This window comes from Heloderma suspectum, chromosome 2 (assembly GCF_057233095.1).
Source record: "Heloderma suspectum isolate Gila_16-S chromosome 2, 16-S_ref, whole genome shotgun sequence".
NCBI lineage: Eukaryota > Metazoa > Chordata > Lepidosauria > Squamata > Helodermatidae > Heloderma > Heloderma suspectum.
This window is the reverse complement of record NC_139459.1, coordinates 401553406-401570402: the sequence shown is the minus strand read 5'-3', so window position 1 is coordinate 401570402 and position 16997 is coordinate 401553406. Positions and strand designations below refer to the sequence as shown.

Sequence of the window (16997 nt, the reverse complement as noted above, 5' to 3'; positions counted from 1 at the left end):
ATCGTTACGTAGCCTATCATGGCTGACTTTGAAAAAGAAAAGCGCTTATGCAAATGGCGGCGCCCATGGGCGCTGCCATTTGTGGTCCTTATTTGGGGAAGGGTAGTCTACGTAAAGATTTACATAGACTACGGCGAAAATAAGGGCAACACTATTTGCATTGCCCTTATTTTCGCCTTAGTCTACATAAATCTTTACGTAGACTACCCATGCCCAAATAAGGAATGCAAATGGCAGTGCCCATGGGCGCCGCCATTTGTGTACACATTTCTTTTCCCCCCAAAGTCAGCCATGATAGGCTACGTAATGATTTACATAGCCTATCACGGCTGACTTTGAAAATCTAGCCGTGATAGGCTACGTAAATCGTTACGTAGCCTATCACTTTTTTTTTTTTACTTTACTGGGAAATGGCAGCAGCGGCAGCCGGTCGGAAGACCGGCCGCCGCCCCTGCCGAAACGCTGCCGAAATGCCGCCGGGACCCGCTGCCGAGAAGGACATTCAACAGAGGTAAGTCCCATCCTGGGGGGGGGGTTGTCGGAGAATTTCCCCACAAATTTCAGGGGGCCGAATGCGTTGGCATTCGGCCTCCTGGAGATTCGTGGAGAAATTATCCGCCATTCCTACTGTGGACAGGACACGAGGCCAGTGACTTAAGCATGGGCACTAGAGCTTGACCCCAGAGCTTGCCCAACTCATTACATGATGAGTCAGGCTAACTTGCAGTTTCTCACCTTTTTAAAAGTTAAAAAGCCATTTATGCCTGCAATTTTGTGCAGACTGAGGGGAGATATGACAGCACTCTTCAAGTACTTGAAAGGTTGTCACAGAGAAGAAGGCCAGGATCTCTTCTTGATCATCCCAGAGTGCAGGACACGGAATAATGGGCTCAAGTGACAGGAAGCCAGATTCTGGCTGAACATCAGGAAAAACCTCCTGACTGTAAGAGCAATATGACAATGGAACCAATTACCTGGGGCGGTGGTGGGCTCTCCCACACTGGAGGCCTTCAAGATAAGGCTGGACAGCCATTTGTCAGGGATGCTCTGACTTAGATTCCTGCACTGAGCAGGGGGTTGGACTTGATGGCCTTGTAGGCCCCTTCCAACCCTACCATTATTATTACTATGATTCTATGATTCTATGATCTTCATTTCCTCAGAATGTCTCTGAGCTCCATGTGTGGCTCAGGGCCATTTATAGGAAATGAAAATAGGAGCAGGTCGATCCCCTCGCTTTGATTGGAAGGGATCCCCCCTGCAAAGACGTGTTATTATGAAAAAAACAAAACAAGACCAACCACCCTCCAACCAACCAACAAAAAAACCAGGAAGGGAAGGGCACCTCAGCCGGCACCAGGAAAGGTATCCAAAGGCACACTGTTGACCATGGGTGCCATGTTTCCTGCCCCTGGTGTACATGGACTGGCAGTGGCTCTCCAGGGAGCGGAGAGACTTCCTTCTGTCCCCCACAGTCATTCCGTCCCCAAAACGGCTTGCTCACGCAATGCAGAGACCAATCTGCCAGGCTTTGGCACCAGCTTGATAAGCCCTGGTGGTCACACATCTTGCTTCTCCTCTTGCACAGGGCCCTGCATTTAGAGATGTCCATCAGCAGGAAATCCAGCACCATTTGGTAGGGATGTTGGAGAATTCCGCCACAGATTCCAGGGAGGCTGAATTCCAGTACATTCAGCCCCCTGGAATATGTGATGGAATGGAGCAGCATCCCCTGGCCAACCCCCGAAATAGGCCCGGAACGGAGTCTACCTGTTTGCAGCTGTGCGGTGCTCTGCGAATGGCTGCTATGTTTGCAGCTGCAATTCACCTTCCCAAAATGGCCGGGATAGGCTACATTAGTATTTATGTAGCCTGTCATGGCTATCACAGGGATGCCATTTGCATCCCTGCGGTGGCCGTGATAGGCTATGTAAATATATCCGTAGTCTATCACGGCAATAGTTAGGAATGCAAATGGCGTAGCGGCTGCCATTTGTGTCCCTGTCTTTTGAGGTGATAGGCTATGGATATATTTACATAGCCTATCATGGCAAAAGGCAGGGGTGCAAATGGTGTAGCAACTACCATTTGCGTCCCTGTGCAGCCGAGCAGCGGCCGGATGTCCGGCTGCAGGTGGCCACGGCCGCTGGCTCCACAGAGTCGCTGCTGAGTGGAGCCAGCCAGGGAGGATTTCGGGGGGAGGGACGGAGTGCCTCCCCCCCCATGGATGTCCCTGGATGAAACCAGGGAAGTGTTTTTTACATCCCTACCGTTTGGTACGCTGGAATCAGCTTGCGATAGCAAGCCAAGCCATGTGGTTTCCCCAAGTTTCACGGATTTTTAAAACATTTTGGTGGGGTCGGGCCATAATTTGCGCAAATATAGATTTGCACAAATTACTGCTGTAAATTGCACAAATTTGCATAATTCTTGCTGTGCTTTATGCCAATTTGCATAATTTGCACAAATTATGGCTGTAATTTGCACACATTATGCAAATGTGCATGATTTACACCAAAAATGTGCACAAATGTTTTTTTTTACACACACACAAAATATTTTATAGACATTCCACCAACTGGCTCACTCACTGCAGAAGATGGAATGGAGTCTGGGTGGCCGAGCTGATGAAACAAAGACCTATGAGGAGAGACTGAAAGAACTGGGCATGTTTAGCCTCAAGAACAGAAGACTTTAGAGGAAATAAAGTAGCACTCCTCAAGGACTTGAAAGTTTGCCACAGAGAGGAAGGCCAGGATCTCTTCTCAGTCATCCCAGAGTGCAGGACACAGAATCATGGGCTCAAGTGACAGGAAGCCAGATTCCATCTGAACTGTCTGTTCCTGACTGTTAGAGCAATACGACAATGGAACCAGTGACCTAGGGAGAAGGTGGGCTCTCCCACACTGGAGGCATTCAAGATGAGGCTGGACAGCCATCTGTCAGGGATGCTTTGACTTGGATTCCGGCCCTGAGCGGGGGTTGGACTCGATGGTCTTCTAGGCCCCTTCCAACCCTGCTATTCTAGGATTCTATGATTCTATGAAAGCTCTTTGAGCTCCACCCTCCATCTAGATCCCTCCGACATCCCCACCTGCTGCCATAGAAGTATCTGGAGATGTTTTGCATCCTTGGTATAATTGCTATACCTAAGCTTCCTCCACCTGATGTTTTCCAGATGCGTTGGCTTGAAGCTCCCATCATTCCCAGAAACAAGAGCCAATAACCATACTGGTTAGGAAGGATGGGAGTTGTAATCCAAAACATCTGGAGGGTAGCAGGTTGAGGACGAGTGTAAAAGAACACTGATCTAACCAATGTTATCTGTCGCCTGAGGGATCACCCAGAAGACTGAATGCCAGGTGTCCATGAGGGTGTGAAGGTGGGACTTCTGACATGGGACAACATGTCTTCCTAGGTCTAACTCCCCCATAGCATGCAGGAATCCCTCAGCCCAAAGCTCTCCTGAAATCCAGGGAACCATCTGAGCTCTGGAGAACCAGAGATGACATTCAGGTGTGAAACTGAGACTAGGGCCTCAGCAGACACACCTGCAATGCCAGACAAAAACTCCCCCATAGCATGCAGGAATCCCTCAGCTTTTATAGGTCTTTTGGGGTGGACCATTGCAAAAGGGCCTCTGCCCCTGCAAGGTGTTTTGACTGTTGACAGACCCGTCATTTCACCCAGCAAAGCCTTATTCGTCTGCCCCTCACTGGTAAAATTGGGCACCAACTCCTGCCTTCCCCAGTCATCAAACTGGGCTAACAAACTATGGCACAAGCCTGGACTCCATCTTGGAATTAGGAGTTCAACTTCACGCAGATCCAAGTTTGTAACCTGGCAAATGATGTCAAATCCTTGAGCCCGTCTGCCCCAGAGACAAGCAAAGTGCGACACAGAGATGTGTTTCTTCCCTCCGACATCCCAAAGGAGCCAGTGCTCTGAGGCTGTGGTCATTTCTGTAGCTGCAGATTATCAACTTGACAGTAATCCTTGAGGAATCCCCCATGGATTACTACCCAGCATGTCAGTAACACAGAAATCCAGGCAAAAACAAAACATGTTAAATACAAATACGCACTGAGCCCTTCCACGTGGGGCTGGGGTGGGGCCTGATCACTTGGCAACTGGTTGGTCCTTGCTGAGATCTCAGTGCCCTGCTGGGCTTGTATGGCTGGTTCTTCTGCACATACTCTTTGTCGCTGACTGAGAAGGGAAGGTCTCTCCGTGCCCCGGATGGTTTGGCTGCAGCTTCTGCTCATCGTTTGGCTCCTGCCTCAGGCCACCCCGAGGATGCTGAGGACCAAGTGCCTCTTGACCAGGACTTATGAACGGCAAGAAGAGTATTGGCAGCCCAGAGACCTCATTGTTGCTGGGAATATACCACTTGGCCATTATTTTCCAAGCAAGACACATGACTTTACGAGATTAGCCTTATCACCATTTTCCTATGTTCACCTGTAAGTTTCCTCAAGAGAGATCTTGCCTGCTTTGCTCTCAGATTAGAGGGCTCCTTCCAGGGAGAAGCATTAGCCATGCTGCTGTGCTGACATTCCGAATTTACTCATAGAATCTAGAATAGCATAGCATAGCATAGAATAGCATAGAATCGCATAGAATTGCATAGCATAGCATAGCATGGCATGGCATGGCATGGCATGGCATGGCATGGCATGGCATGGCATGGCATAGAATAGAAGGGTTGGAATAGTCGAGTACTCATTGGAAACACAAGTCTCAAAGGCTTGTCATGATTTGCTTCAGCCTTTAATGAGAGTTGGAGGGCCAAGTGAAACACCCCCACCGTCTTGAGTCTGGCACCTCCTGCATGCCAAGCAAGAGCTCCACTACTGTGATGGGGTGGGGAAGAAAGGGGGTTGTTACCTTTCATCTCTTTCATTTGGGGCTCCTAGGAAGCATCATGGCTGACCATGGTTAGAAACAGGATGCTGAACTAAATGGAGCCACCTTGGTCTGGTCCTGCAGGGATCATCTGGTGTTCCATTTCTTACGTTCTTCATAGAGAAATTCAAGGGAGAGACTGGGTCAATCAGGACTTAATTGCCATTTTTAGCCTGGTGTAGCTTCCTTGTGGGAACCTTCCTGAGAAATTATATTTATGTATTTATTACAATATTCTTATTTCAATTTTATTATTGAACTTTGGTTTTACTTGGTAGGCAGCTTGGGAGGATTTGCATGATAAATATGTATGTGTGGGAGGTCAATAATTGTAATAGATAAGTAATAATGTGCAGAACAATATTGACCCCGATCTATGATCCAGCAGGGCTCTTCTGAAAAACAGCTGGCAATATGGTGTGGGGGGGGCAGGGAGGGGGGAATGAGAGTGGGGGGGAGAGAGTGGGGGGAGAGAGAGTGGGGGGGAGTCTACAAAACAATCTGGCTTTCTCTGCATTTCATGGTTATATCAACAAAAGGTGGCTTTGGTCTGGAAGCTTTAGGAGTTTTTCAGAGAGGTTGAACCAGATGGACTCCACTACCCTCCACTTCTGCTGGGATGCTCCTAGAATCATAGGATAGTGGGGTTGGAAGGGGCCTACAAGACCATCGAGTCCAACCCCCTGCTCAGTGCAGGAATCCAAGTCAGAGCATCCCTGACAGATGGCTGTCCAGCCTCGTCTTGAACGCCTCCAGTGTGGGAGAGCCCACCACCTCCCTAGGTCACTGGTTCCATTGTCGTATTGCTCTAACAGTCAGGACATTTTTCTTGATGTTCAGCCGAAATCTGGCTGCCTGTCAGTTCAGCCCATGATTCCGTGTCCTGCAGTCTGGGATGATTGAGAAGAGATCCTGGCCTTCCTCTCTGTGACAACCTTTCAAATACTTGAAGAGCACTATCATATCACCCCTCAGTCTCCTCTTCTCAAGAGTACTCCAGATTAGGCCTAACCAGTGCTGAGTAGAGGGGAACTAGTACTTCCCGGGATGTGGAAGCTATGCTTATATTAATGCAGCCCCAAGCATATAGAGTGTCAGAGTAGCTCACATTCTCAGGAAGAGCCACAACATGTAGAGGAGGAACTTTCCCAAGCTTCAGAGGCACAGCTGCATGGACAGCCCCCCCCCCCATTCACACATCCCTGGGAGTGATAGTAGACAGAGGGAGGCGAGGAATGAACAACCTGAACTTTTAGACGCAAGACACAGATGCAGGCACCAGTGGGAAGTCGCATGGGCGGAACTTCAGTGCTCTTCCCAATTGGCTCAGCGTCAACAGGTGCGGCCGGACGTGTCACGGGAGAGGGGGAGATCTCCCCCTCCCACCCCTTAAGTTAAGAGAGCTTGCCGCCTTCTTTCCCAAACAGAGATCAACCTTCATAGTTTCCCTTTGAACTTCCTGAAGGCTGTTTCTTTTGTAGTCTCTAGCAATTTGCATCTGTATGCCCCATAGGGTAAATGGAATTAAAGCCTTGGAAATGCAGCCTCTGGTCTGAGTGCTGATCTGGCTCTTGGAGTTCTCAGCCAGGCAAAAAGGGAATCCTGACAGGCCCAGAGTGCAGAACAAGCTTATGTCTGATTCTTTCTTATTTTATTGTTATTTATTACATTTCTGTGCCACCCAATAATCAAAGCTCTTTTGGCAGTTGACAAAAGAGTATGAATTTATAAATACAATGTAAAACATTAAAAAAAACACCTTTACATGAAAAACAACAACAACCAATCACCAGTAAAAATCTCACAAGCTGACAAATGCTTGGGAGTAGAAGAAATTCTTAACATGGTGCCAAAAGGATGACACTCACTGGAGAGAATGTTTCAAGATTGGAGGGCCACAACCAAAAAGGTCCTCTCCCTTCTTGCCTTTCTCCAAACATCCCTCGGAGGAGGTGCCTGGAGAAGGTCCTGAGGGGACGATTGCAGTGTCTCAGTAGGACTCAGCTCCCCCAAATGGTTAAAGCAGACAAATGACATTCAGATATTAAAACAGATTCCTCATGAAAGTTAAGGGACACACTCACCCACTTGAGTCTGGAACCAGACCTGTGCCATAGGAGATTCGTGCGTGTAATTGGCAGAACTCAAATAGCGAGTGTGGTTTCTGGTTTCATCAATGCTGGTGTTTTCTCTCCCATTCTAGCTTCACCCTTTCCTGAGAAACCCCCAGTTTTATAATACTTCTATGGATGGAATATATTTGGATGAGAATGGAGAGCTGGAGGCCGACTTTGCCATCGTGAACTGGATGAAGTTTCCCAATAGCTCTGTTCTTAGAATAAAATTTGGGAGTATGGAAAGACGGGGATCCCCAGCAGGCCTTAAGTTCACCATCGACCAGGATGCCATTGTGTGGCCCAAATGGCTCAACCAGGTGGGGACAATGTATCAGGTTCCAGATCAGCCTCCCCTAATCCAGGTGGATTGCCTTCAAAAACGGACTGCAGATTCCTTGGGACTTAAACTATTGATCCAGTTATATAGGACCACCAGCCCTTATGGTGCTTTATGATGTACTACCAGAGGACAGGTCCCTTAAAACTGGACATAAAAGAAACAAGAGAGGAAGGGGAGAAGAAGCCCCAGGGGGTCCCATTCCTTTTGTTAAATTGGCCCTAACATGTTCTCCTTGTTTCCATGCTTAGACCCTGCCACATTCTGGGTGTGTGGAAAGCTGTCACCCTGAATTTGTCAAGGTGGTTCAGGAAGGAAAACAGGTTTGCTGCTATGACTGTCCTCCCTGTGCGGAAGGGACCATCTCCACCCAGGAAGGTGGGTGACTGCAGAGGAAAATGCAGCCCACGGGGATGAGGGCAAAGGCTCATCCGAATGTATTCTTAAAGGCATTTCCAAACATAGACAATTTTTTGCAACACCCATAAATTATTTCACACAGTGGGTCCCAGGAAATGACCTTGGACCTTGCATCTCCCAACAGTGCAGCTTCATGGATGACCCCCGGTTGCTCAGAGGTGGAGGCACAGCTTAGGAGGTGTTGGGTGTGGCTGATGGGAGTTTTCATTCACCTCTCCCACATCAGATCCTGCCATGGGAGAAAAGTGTTTGCAGAGCCCAGTCCAGCTTTCTGTTTACCTTGCTCTGTCACTATGAAATTGTGATTTACCATTCCCTTAAGCTGTGGAAGTGTGAGAATGAGGCATTTGGGGTCATTGATCTGTAATTTTCCTAACAAAAGGGGTGATCCTTGGCATCTTTTTGAAGACTAAAAAGGCATTCTCTAAGAATACTCCTGGATCAGTTCACCTACCCATCCCCCCAATCTCACAACAGTATAACTGGATTAAATGAGTGTGGAACTCAGTGACGTTGGAGAGCTGGACAACCTCTCACCCAGCCTTCCCCAGACTGAATGACCTCAGCAGAGGCAGAAGGACCATGTGGGGCCCTGGGGTGGAGCCTGGTTTCATAGAATCATAGAATAGTAGGGTTGGAACTGGCCTATAAGACCCCTGAGTCCAACTCCCTGCTCAATGCAGGAATCCAAGTCAGAGCAACCCCAACAGATGGCTGTCCAGCCTCTTCTTGAATGTCTCCAGTGTCAGAGAGCCCACCATCTCACTAGGGAATGGGTTCCATTCTTGTATTGCTCTAACAGTCAGGAAGTTTTTCCTGATGTTCAGCTGGAATCTGGCTTCCTGTTACTTGAGCCCATCATTCTGTGTCTTGCACTCTGGAATGATCGAGAAGAGATCCTGGCTTTCCTCTCTGTGACAACCTTTCAAGTACTTGAAGAGTGATATCCTATCCTATCCCCCCTCAGTCTTCTCTTCTGAAGGCTAAACATGCCCCGTTCTTTCAGTCTCTCCTCATAGGACCTTGTTTCCAGTCCCCTGATCATCTTCCTTGCCCTCCTCTGAACCTTTCCCAGTTTTTTGGCGTGAAACTCCGGGGTTGCTGCAAGACAGTCATGATGTCTTGTGCCCTGAACGACCTCCGAATGCAGCAACCTCACAGTAAATCACTCATGGAGACACGCCCCCACCCCCGTGAAGACAGATTTGAGGGTGGTCATCAGGATTTTGGAGTAATCCCTTTGGGAGGTGGAGCTAATTGAGTTTTTGACAGCTCCCATCCCCCCCCCAACTCTGACCCAATATCCACCAGCTGGTGCAACTGGGCCTGCACAGATTTGAGCCAGCTGGTGGATTTTCCACCTTTGCAGAGCAGCAGCAGCAGCAGAGAGTGGGACAGGACCACTATGTCCCAGGGTGCACCAACTTACCCTCCCACCGCTGTTGCCGCCTGTAACTGTCGTCCCTCTCTATCTGCCAGGACCAACCAGAAAGAGAAGAGGAATGAGGAGGGATGCAGAAAAAAAAATAGACGTTGCACCCTTAGTCTTTCATTAGGGGTGATAGAATGCTCCCACTTTCCCCTTTCATCTCCCTCAGCATAGGAATCTCAGCCTGCTGGAATGGAATTTGTAGGCCACCTTTAGTGGTAGAACTTTCACAAGACAGTGTATGAGATTTTTTCTTAAGAAGTATAGAAATAGGCAATTTTTGAAAAAAAATAATAACAAACTTTTCTTCCTCCTTAGTGTGTGTATGTGTATACATATGGGGGGAGAGGGGTTGGTGTAAACAGCTCAACAGTAAAGCAACAAGAAGCCTCTGGGTCCACTGTGGATTCAGTCAGTCTTGAGGTAAAATATATAAGAAAAATTGGGAGACTAACAACAGAGTACTGAAATACATATTTAAGGTAAATGTTTTGGCTTCCACCCTCATAAGTAGCTGTGCTGTGAAATGGAGTGGCAATCTGGAATACCTGGAGATGAAAGTTCCTTAGGAGAAAAAACATACAAAACCCCCCAGAGGGCTGAGTGCTATAATGCTTGTAGGTAGCTGGACTATAAGGAAGGCTGAGCGCCGAAGAATTGATGCTTTCGAACTGTGGTGCTGGAGAAGACTCTTACGAGTCCCCTGGACTGCAAGGAGGTCAAATCAGTCCATCCTAAAGGAAATCAACCCTGAGTGCTCATTGGAAGGACAGATACTGAAGCTGAAGCTCCAATATTTTGGCCACCTAATGCAAAGAGAAAACTCCCTGGAAAAGACCCTGATGCTGGGAAAGACTGAAGGCAAAAGGAGAAGGGGACGGCAGAGGATGAGATGGCTAGATAGCATCACGGATGCAATGAATATGAACTTGAGCACGCTCCGGGAGAGAGCGCAGGACAGGAAGGCCTGGCGTGCTATGGTCCATGGGGTCACGAAGAGTCGGACACGACTGAACGACTGAACAACAACAAAGGGACTTTCTTCTTTTTCTTAGCACTCAAGGAGCCTGTTTGGCTGAAAAATGGTATAATGATACCCTAAACTAAGGAGATATATAAACAAATCATTTTAAATATAAGAAGATGAGAGTCTGACACTGTAACCAACGGCTTCCAGATCATAGACAGATAGATGATAGAGATAGATAGATAGATAGATAGATAGATAGATGATAGATAGATAGATGATAGATAGATAGATAATCTCCATCTCTCTCTCTCTCTCTCTCTCTCTCTCTCTCTCTCTCTCTCTCTCTCTCTCTCATCTATCTATCATCTATCTGTATATATCCAACACCCTCCCTCCCTGTCTCCCTCCCTCTCTGTCTCTGTGTGTGTGTGTGTGTGTGTGTGTGTGTGATAGAAAGACTAGCAAGAGTATTCAAAAAATGTATTTCAGCTATACGTTTTGGCTTCTGCCCTCATCGGTAGCTGTGCTGTTAAATGGATGTCAAAAGTGGCAGTTTGGAATGCCTGGAGATAAAAGTTCCTTAGGAGAAAAATACAGAAGTGTGAGTGGTCTATGAATTGTCCTCCAGATCAAGGCCATTGGGACTAAGAGTTGTCAGTCTATAGATCCAGTAATTTTCCCTTTTGTCAAGCATGTCATTATCTTTGGTTTGTTCTGTTGGAAGCAACTGTAAATCTGAGAGACTGTGTGAAGGTGAGTTGAAACGTCTTGCGACAGGCTGCTCCAGGGTTTTGGTAAGAATTGCAGATTTGCGTTTATGGAGTCTTGTTCTGAAGTCCATTGTAGTTTTCCCTACATATTGAATACAACATCCTTTATTTTATGTTTTGCATTCAATTAAATAAACCACATTAGTAGAAGTCCATGGTAACAATTCCCTAATGCAATACGCTTTGTTAGTAACTTGCTCCTGACAGATGTGGTTTCTTGGTAACTGCAGATAATGCAACATGTCAATTTACAACGGTATGATCCTGGCTTGTGAGAATTTTGTTGAAGTGTAGACTTAACTAACAATGTATGCAGATTTGGTGATTTTCTGAATGAGATGCATGGTGGAGAATTAATGGACCCCGTTAAACAAGCAGAATAGGTTATAATAGGGTAACTATCTTTAATTAACTTGTGGTAATTAGGGGCAGCAGGATGGTAGTCCACAACAAATGGAATATGAATTCTTTTGAAGAGTTAGCCTTTGAATCCCAAAGAAGGGCATCCCTGGATATTACTGATGCTCGATTGATGTTGTAGTCAGTGATGTGACTAAGGCATCCACATTGTTGGAGATTTTTAAAAGTCCGTTACATCTTCTTGAGAGGCTTTCTTTCTTATTACAAATGTGTTTTATCCTAAGAGCCAAAGTGTACTTTGGATGGTTCAGATAACATGACTGGAAATTAAGGTACAGGTGGGAATCTGTAGATTTACAGTGTAAGGCTGTGATTGTTTGATGGTTTTCAATGGTTAAAAGGACATCCAGGAAAGGTAATTTTGGGTTTTCAGTTGTGGTGTTACTGGTAAATTCTATCGTTGGGTGGACAGTGTGGATAAACTTGGTAAAAACCTCCAACCTGTCCCTGCCATAATCCTAGATGACAAGAGTGTCATCTATGTAATGCCACCAAGAGCTAGGCTGGTGGGAAGCAATTCTGCAGATAGTTTCTTTGAGTTGTCCCATAAATTGATTGGCATATGATGGGGCCATACATGCTCCCAATGCTGTATGATGCAGTTGTAAATAGTGTTTGCCATTGACCATGAAATCATTACAAGTGAGTACCAATGGAGACAGGGTTGTTAAGGCTCCAGAACTGGGGTCATCAGAGTGAGGTATGTTGGTATATTAAGAAGTAACATCAAAGGTTATGATGATGGTATCACTGTTAAATCAACACCCTTGATTTAGTTGTGTGTGTCCGTCCCCCACCAGTTTTTCAGAAACCTGTAGTGCCCTTAATGTATGAAGGAAGTTTATGGACTAATGGATGAATTATAGAGTCAATATATAGTGAAATTCTTTCAGTGACAGTATGGTTGCAAGAAAGCTTCCATGGGTTGTTTTTTTTAAGGGAAGCTAGAGAATTCCACCACAGACTTCAATTCCCTCCGAATCCATGGCGGAATGGACCACCCACCTCCGCCACCCCATTGCCCCAGAATGTTGCCCCAGAATGGATCCCACCTGCCACCGGCCGTGTCCAGTCTGTCCACTACCATCCTGCAGAAGAAAATGGCATCTGGCATAGTGGACGCCATTTACATCCCTTCTCTTTGCTGTGATAGGCTACGTAAATATTTATGTAGCCTATCACGGCAAAGAGCAGGGATGCAAATGGCGTAGCGGATGCCATTTGCATCCCTTTTCTTTGCAGTAATAGGCTACTTAAATCTTTACGTAGCCTATCACGGCAAAGATTTATGTACCCTATCACGGCAAAGAGCAGGGATGCAAATGGTGTCTGCTATGCTGGATGCCATTTGCGTCCCAGCAGCCGGAAGTCCGCCAGCGGCCGGAGCCGGCTGGCAGCTCCATGGACTTGCCGTGGAGCGGAGCTGGCCAGCAAGGATTCCAGGGGGGAGGGACGGATCGCCTCCCCCCCCTCGGACCCCTCGCGGACTCCAGGTAAGGGGGTTTTGTACATCTCTAGATTTTTTAATGGCTTCTTGGTAGCATGTAAAACCTTCCTGCTGTAGGGATGGGGTTAATTGAATGATCAGCAATTTCTCTGTTCAGTAAGTTTTTATGCAGGAATTTATGCATGAAGTTGCCATTTATTTATTTTTTTAAAAGGTCAGCTGTGATATCACGATCAAGGAGTTTGTGTGTACTGTTGTCTCAGACCTTCAGAAATATAATCCTCTGTCTTCATGACAACAACAGCTCCCCCTTTATCAGCTGGTTTTATGACTATGGCTTTTCTAATTCCAAGTGGATTGAGGGCCTCTCTTCTCTTGTTAGATTGTAAAAGAGATGTCCATGTTTATGTTAATCAATTCTTTTTTCAAGCGATTTAAGGAGGGTTTCTATTATTGGATATCTATTTGGGTTTGGAGTCCAGGTTTCTGAGGGCAGAAATTGTGAGAGAGGATTATGGCATGGGTTCAAAATATGAGTTTTGATATAATTATGGAAATATTCTTTTAACCTGCATCTTCTCTCAAATGCCTTAACATCAGCATTTTTCAGCATTTCATGCTCTTTAGGTGTTGGGCAGAAGTTAAGGTCCTTAGACAGCAGTTTAATTTCTGTAGGGGAAAATCTGCCATGTGTGAAACCAACTATAAGTGTTAAAGGTACAGCAATGGGTGTATAGACTGAGAACTCATCCCAACAACTTAATCTGGAGGACAATTCATTGGCGTTATTATTTAGTTAGTTAGTTAAAATATTTCTTGGCTGCCTTTCAGAGCAGAAGCCCTCTCAAGGTGGCTTGCAGCAACAAAATACATAAAACTGTTAAATATGAAAAGTGATAAAAACATAAAAACAATAAAAGCAACAAAAGCCAACAATAAAACCAGCAGCCACTTATTCCACTCATACCTGTGTGTGTGTGTGTTTCATCTCCAGGCATTCCAAAATGCCACTCTCGATATCCATTTAACAGCACAGCTCACAGCTACTGATGGGGGTAGAAGCAGAAACATTTGCTCTTTCTATCTTTCATATGTATGTGTGTGTGTATGTATACACACACACACACACACACGTGTGTGTGTAGGTATAGTCTGGAAGCAGCTGGCTGGGCTTGTGCCTGGTTACAGACACTCACCTTCTTATGTTTAAAATGATTTGTTTATTTATTTACTTGGGTTAGAGTATTTTTATTCCAGTTCTCAGCCAAAAAGCCTCCTGGATCAGCTTACAAATAATAAGTCAAAGAAGAAGAAAGTCCCTTCCCACAGACCTACAATCTAAAAAAAGAAAAAATGACACACAAGGAAAAAAGACTAGGAAGGGATGAGGAAAAAGTTAATGATGCAATCTTAGGGCGTGCAAGCGAGAAGGCTGTGTCTCAAGGGAGGTATGGTTGGCTGTTCAACCCCATGACCCTCTTGGCTCTGCTCCCCATGACTCCACCGCCATGACACCCTTGGGTCCACCTTTGCTGACCTACTCTCTGCCCTACCAGTAAGATTGTGCATGATCTGCTACTGGCAGGAGGGCCACGCCCCTCACATCATATCATTCCCAGGTAGGGATGGCGGAGAATTTCGCCATGGACTCCAATGAGGCTGGATTCCAAGAATCCGGCCCCTTCGGGGCCTGTGGCAGAATGGAGCACTCACCTCCGCCTCCCCCAGAATCAGTCCGGGTTGGCTCCCTCCACACATCGATCCTATTTACAGCTGCATAGGTAAATCGATTGATTGATTGATTTACCGCCCATCTGGCCAGTCACCTAGCCACTCTGGGCCATGTACAACAATAAAAACAGTTTATACAATAAAATTCAACATTAAAAACATCACATTTCTAAAATTACCCTAGCACACACCAAATGCCTGCCTGAACAACCAAGTTTTTAATGCATGGCGGAAGCTACCAGCTTTACGGTGGCAAATGGCGTAGTGGATGCCATTTGTGTCCGGATTTAGCCCAGCGAAGCGATGCAGTATGGCACAGCAATGGCGGCCAGCCATATCACCAGTGATGCGGACCCAGTGGCTGGCTCCATAGCATCCCCGCAGAGCAGAGCCGGCCTGGACAGATTCCAGGGGGGAGGGACGGATTGCCTCCCCCCCCCGTGGACCCTCCCCAGACTGTAAAGGTAGGGCATCTGTACACCCCTATCCACCCGATCTGCTGGGTAGATCATGCACCCACAGGGATGGACGAACTCACTGCAGTCCGAGCTTGCAGGTACTCGAGAAGCTGCTACTGCTCCCTGCCCCACACAACCCAGGCTGCTGGAGCCCCTGGAGAGCTGTCCAGGAGCAGGCCGCAGCTGCCTGCTCCTCTAAGCGAGCCACCATGTTTTATGCAGGATGGGGTCAATTTTTCCATAGATTGATTGTTGTACACAATGATGGCTGGAAAGGGCCATTTCCTCAACATTAACACACTTCTAGCGTTGTAGAACTGGCCCTTCCCATCCACGTTTTGCACAACAATAAATCTATGAAAATATAGAGCCCCCTCTTGTGTAAAAGGAGCTCTACATTTGTAATGGGGGTGTGTGGGGGGGAGGATCACTCCTCTCTCCATCTTCCATCCGGGGCCAGCTATGCAAGGGCAGCAGCTTAACAGGAGGAGGAAGGCAATAGGGGCTTCCCTCTTGCCTGCCATCTCCTGTCAAGCTGCTGCCTTTGTGTACCTGGGATAAGGAGAGAAAGGATTCCTGCTGTGCTTTCTTCTCACCTTTCTTCTCCTGTCAATCTTCTGCCCTCGCCTCGCTGGACTGGGATGGGAGGGGGAGACTGGAATGATCTATGGGCACATAGACTTATATGCAAAAAAGTGCTGTGAATCTCACATTTACGCCAGATTCAGAGTGCTTTTTCATGAATAAGTCTATATGCCCATAGATAATTCCACTCCCCCCGCCCCCCCATCCCCATGTTTTTTTAAGAAAAAAACATGGTGATCACAGCAGAGGCAGATGGGCCCAGGTAAGTTGCAGAGCGCTTGCTGAGCGCTAGTGGGGCAGGGGGTTCTGTGGGTGCAGCTTGGCAGGCACTGGCGACAGCGGTCCAATGGATTTGCAGAATGAAACGGGCACCTTCACCATTCCTATGCACCCAGTGCGTCAGCTGAGGCCCAGATTCACTGCATATGGTGTGGTGCTTCCCCCATTTGGGGAAAACATCTGCTCAGCAAATCTGCCCCAACAAGGCTGGGAGTTGAAGAAGTGCTCTAGCCGCTGGCTCATCTGGGGAAGCTTCCCCAGTGGGGATAGTGCCTCATGGGAAATAGCTTGGGGCTTTGCGCACTGCACATCATCTCCATAGGAACAACATATGGCAAGCAAAACACACTCAGCCAGGAATGGAAGGAGACAGTTGAGTCACCTGTCTCCATATGGTTTTGGCACCTATCACAGATTAGAGATAAAAGAAGGGGTTCTGTTGCCCCCGAGAGGAACTCATGAAGGTTCAATGGGCCAGATGGAGAAGCTCCATGGGCCAGATTAGGCCCGCATACTAGAGGTTCCTCATCTCATGTTAAAGTCATGTTTAAACACAGGAGTGTGCATTGTTGACATGGCAACATGAAGAGGACCAGCAGGCCTGACCCTGCCCTGCATGAAATGAATGTGTGCTGACAATCACACCATAACAAATATAGTTGATGGAATAAAAAAGAAGAGAGATTGGCAAGAATGTAAGGAAGATGTTTCTCTTGATCTTTACAGATTCAGACCATTGCACACAGTGACCGGATGATCTGCATCCAAACAAGGACCAAGATCTATGTATCCCCAAGTTAAAAACCTTCCTGACCATTGAAGAACCTTTGGGTATCGTCCTGGCTTCATTTGCCCTGTTCCTATCGTTAACCACAGGCTTTGTGTTAGGAATCTTCATTAAATACATAGAAACCTCAATTTTGTTGTTCAGTCGTTCAGTCATGTCTGACTCTTCGTGACCCCATGGACCATAGCACGCCAGGCCTTCCTGTCCTGCACACTCTCCCAGAGTGTGCTCAGGTTCATATTCATTGCATCGGTGATGCTATCTAGCCATCTCATCCTCTGCCGTCCCCTTCTCCTTTTGCCTTCAGTCTTTCCCAGCATCAGGGTCTTTTCCAGAGAGTTT

The 16997-nt window shown here is 46.9% G+C and overlaps 1 long non-coding RNA gene across 1 annotated transcript; it reads left to right on the top strand.

Moving 5' to 3' along the window:
• Nucleotides 1–406: 406 nt before the first annotated feature.
• On the top strand, nt 407–16785 carry LOC146356646 (uncharacterized). Its single transcript, XR_014787468.1, has 3 exons — nt 407–511; nt 7109–7339; nt 16595–16785. It is a non-coding gene; the product is annotated as an uncharacterized LOC146356646 (long non-coding RNA).
• The last annotated feature ends 212 nt before the right edge of the window (nt 16786–16997 follow it).